Source organism: Mustela nivalis (genome assembly GCF_964662115.1).
Source record: "Mustela nivalis genome assembly, chromosome: 17".
Lineage (NCBI taxonomy): Eukaryota > Metazoa > Chordata > Mammalia > Carnivora > Mustelidae > Mustela > Mustela nivalis.
This window is the reverse complement of record NC_139036.1, coordinates 12256819-12261309: the sequence shown is the minus strand read 5'-3', so window position 1 is coordinate 12261309 and position 4491 is coordinate 12256819. Positions and strand designations below refer to the sequence as shown.

The 4491-nt window shown below is 39.4% G+C and overlaps 1 pseudogene across 1 annotated transcript; it reads right to left on the bottom strand.

Moving 5' to 3' along the window:
• Positions 1-2883: 2883 nt before the first annotated feature.
• On the bottom strand, positions 2884-4086 carry LOC309851086 (olfactory receptor 1A1-like; annotated as a pseudogene). The gene is made up of 2 exons: positions 3487-4086; positions 2884-2967 (listed from the first exon to the last, which is right to left on the bottom strand). The product of its transcript is annotated as an olfactory receptor 1A1-like (transcript).
• Between the last annotated feature and the right edge of the window lie 405 nt (positions 4087-4491).

The window sequence follows — 4491 nt, the reverse complement described above, 5'->3', positions numbered from 1 at the left end:
TCCAGCATGGAGCCCTTTGTAAAAATTTAGACATTCCACAAGAATCTCTTAGATGACTTCATCTATTTCCAAACTTTCCTTGTATCAACTGCACAATTCATGCCCTGTTAATTTCTGCTGTGCTGTTTCATGTCTTCATTGTACAATTTATTGTGCAATGTACAATGTACATTGTTAATGTACAGAGCACAATTCATGCTCTGTCAAAGTATTAAATACTTCCACAAGAGTGTCCCACCAGACCCTCTAAGCTATTCCTCAAGTAGGAATAATTAGAAAAGAATTAATCTCTTCTTCAACTTCATAAAAGTTTTGTATTTTCTCTATTTCTTCATTACTTTGCATCTAGTTTCTTCATCTGTATCTTCACTGTCTCTCCATCTGTCTCTTCCTAGACTGCTTTGAGAGGCCCAGTTAATCTCCCTTACTATTCTCTAATCCTTGATTAAGAAGAAACTCCCATCATTGCTTTGCAGATTTCTTCCCCTCCTCCTTCTCCTTCTTCACATATCTACATCTATCCTGCATCATCTACTTATTAATTTATTAAGAAAAAATTGTAGGGGCACCTGGGTGGCTCAGTGGGTTAAGCCTCTGCCTTCAGCTCAAGTCATGATCTCAGGGTCCTGGGATCTAGCCCCACATCAGGCTCTCTGCTCGGCAGGGAGCCTGCTTCCCCCTCCCCCCCGCCCCACTTGCCTCTCTGCCTACTTGTGATCTCTGTCAAATAAATAAAATCTTTTAAAAAAATATAAAAAATAAAAAAAGAAAGAAAATATTGTAAACACACATTGATCTGCTACCCAACATGAAAATTGGACTTTAGTAATAATGTCTATCAGTTGCTACCCCCATTCCCTTCCCTTGAGTCTTTCCTCTTGAATATGCTCTCATTCTGAATCCTATACTCATTGTTCTCATACTTTTGTTTTAAATGCATTTTTATTACATCTGTGTCTATTGTCACAAAGTGTATTTTTGGTTCTTTATTTATTTACAACCGTATGAAAAGGTTATCAATAATAATATTTTGGGATTTATGTATTTTCAGTTTCTATTATCATGGAAAGGTTAACCAAATTGTAGCAATACTCTATGGGCCCTCCATACAATAAAGGATTTCTCCACTTCCTGAAGTGATTGATCCCAATGAGAAGGACATTTTTTGATACTACATAATGGGGTGCCAGGAGGACCATGCATTTGGCCTTGTCTGGGATGTATTAGTATTTCTATGAATAGAAATAGAATAGAAACTACATCCCAAGAAAGGAAGTATTATTGAGGACTCAGATCTCCCAGGAATGAAAGTTGGTGTCACTTCAGCAGGTGGGGACCAAGTGGCAGCAGTTTGGCAGCTCCTTTCAAAGACCTGAGCATCAGATATGTGATCATCTCTCTTCTGAACTCCCAGGTTCTGGGAGCACTACCATTTCCATTTAGATTCTCCAGTTCTAGTGGAAGTAACTTCCTCCTTTAGTATAATAACTTTGGAGCTACACCAGCATTCATTTTTCTTTCCTCTAGTCACTTTCAGAATACACCCATGCATCTAAATCTTTGTTTTAAATAATTTTTATTGGAAAAATAATGTGTATGGTTTTCATTTATTTTTAAAGGATTCTACAAATGAGTGAAATCTTATGTTTTTTGTCTTTCTTAATCTAACTTATTTCACTTAGCATAATACCCTTTAGGTCCAGCCATGATTTTGCAAATGGCACGATCTCATTCTTTTTATGACTGTCTAATATTGTGTGTGTGTGTGTGTGTATTACATGCTCCATATCCATTTGTATATCAATAGGATGGGCAGAATGGATGAAAGTGAGTAGGAAATAGAAGCTTCCGGTTATGAGGGCACCTGGGTTGCTCAGTGGGTTGAGACTTTACCTTCGGCTCCGGTCATGATCTGAGAGTCCTGGGATTAAGCCCTGCATCTGGCTCTCTGCTCAGTGGGGAGACTGCTTACCCCCTCCCCCATCTCCTACCTGCCTCTGCCTACTTGTGATCTCTGTCAAATAAATAAATGAAATCTTTAAAAGAAGAAGAAGAAGCAGCCTCCAGTTATAAGTGAATAAGTCACAGGAATAAAATGTACAGCATGAAGAATATAGTCAGTGATATTGTACTAGCATTGTATGGCAACAGACGGTAGCACTCTTGTGGCAATCATAGCATTCTGTATAACCTGCCAAGTCACTGTTGCACACTTGAAACTATGTAGCTTTCTGTATCAACTCTACTCAAAAAATTAAAAATAATAAAAATAATGGGTATGATTTTTCTTTCTTAAGTGGACTGAAAGTAACTTTTTGAGAGGAACTTGGGTGGCAGTAGGTTAAGTGTCTGACTCTTGGTTTCAGTTCAGGTCATGATCTCAGGGTTGTGAGATCATACATCCAGGACAGAGTCTGCCTGAGATTCTCTCTCTCCCTTTCTTCTTCCCCTCCCCCAACATCTCTCTCTCTCTCTCTCTCTCACATACACACACACCATACACACACTCTCTCTCTCTCTTCTCTCTCTGTCTCTCTCTCACAAATAAATCAGTCTCTTTTTTAAGAAAGTAACTTTCTGAGATACCAGGTATGTGATGGATGGGAATTAATGTCAAAGCTGATTATGTCTTATTATTATCAGATTACATTTTTTTCAATTGCATTTCTTCATTCCACTTCCACACATAGTTATTGGTTGCACTTTAAAGACCAGCTTTGGGGGGAATAGAGTGATGTGTTAAGACAGGTCTTGCTCTCAAAGTTAGCAAGCAAAGTAGGAATGATGAAATGTAGTAGTGCAAGAAAACTGACACTTGAATAGGGACTTACAGCTTTCAAAGCATGAAATATTGTGACCCTTACACCCTAAGACAAACAGGGAAGACATTCTTGTTTTTATTGTTTAAGTATGGAAGCAAAGTGCTAGTTAGTAGTGTAGCTGGAACATGATCCCAATAATTCGTTGCTGTAAAAAGAATAATAACATGTACATATCAACAATCTCAATAGGAAGTCTCATGAAACTGTTACAAGATTTCCAAGAAGAGAAATTCAGTGGTTGGAAAACACAAATGTGGATCCTTGGAAGGGGAGGACATTGGGAGTGGATTTTCAAATGCATCCTAATTGGTGACTAATTGACTCTCCGATATGACCTTATATTGGTTATGAGTTTTTTGCTGAAGAGTTTCCCCAGGGCTGCCTTCATGTCTTGGTTTCTCAGACTGTAAATGAAAGGATTTAACATTGGGGTCACTGCAATATACATCACAGTAATCACTGCATCCTTTAGACTGTAACTAGACAGAGGACAGAAATACATCCCCATGACTGTCCCATAATAAAGAGCAACAAATGTGAGGTGAGAACCACAAGTAGAGAAGGCCTTGAGCACACCCTTGGTGCATGGAACCTGTAAGACTGTAGAAAAGACATGAATATAGGAGATGATGATGTATAGTAATGGCACAGAGAAAACACCAACCCCTAGGTACATCATCTTCACGTTAAAATGGATGTCAGAGCAAGATAGCTTGAGTAAAGAGACAATGTCACAGTAGAAGTTGGCCACTTCCTTGTTGCCACAGAAAGACCAGCTGTGAGAAGAATGTGGGGGGGAGAGGATTGGCATTTCCAACCACCCAAGACCCAACAACTAAGAGGAAACAAGTCTGTGGGCTCATAATTGTTGTGTAATAAAGTGGGCGGCTGATGGCCACAGCATGATCACATGCCATTGCAGCCAGGATATAGCTATCTGTGTTATCCAAGGCCAACATGGAACATATCTGTGTTAGGCATCCCCTAAAGGAGATGGCTTTGCTGCCTAAGACATGGTTGGCTAGCATTTTAGGGATGGTTACAGAGGAGAAGAAGATGTCAACAAAGGAGGGATCGGCAAGGAAAAAGTACATGGGGTTGTGAAGGTATCAGAACAAATGGCCAAGATGATGAGCAGATTTCCAATCAGTGTGTTGGGGTAAATGAATAGGAAGAGGATGAAGAAGAAGTATTCCCGTTGCTGTTGACCACTGACTCCCAGGAGAATGAAACCAAGAGTAAAAGGCTGGTTGTCTCCTCTCATAGATCCTTCAGCAGAAAGAGGAGAGGAATCCAGAATTATTAATATAGTTACTGCATATAATGATCTTCCTAACCATCACATTTGGTTGCCATGGTTGTGGTGTCTCTATCTGGACTTAGTACTGAGTTCCTAGATAGCCAATATGTGGCAGGGGTAAATCCCTGTGGTCAGTGGGCCTAATTAACAATTAGCCCTGAACACTCACGTCTACAAAATGAGTAAGCTTGAGTCAGAGGTTCTCATCCACCCTAGCCCACATCATCACCCATACAACTAAGGTTTAATAATTTAACAGATAATTCATATTCTGTGGGTTAGGAATTGTGTTAGGCTTTGTGGAAATCATGAATATGTGAAAACACATTTTATGCATCCATTTAGTTATGTATGACATAGTCTCTGCTT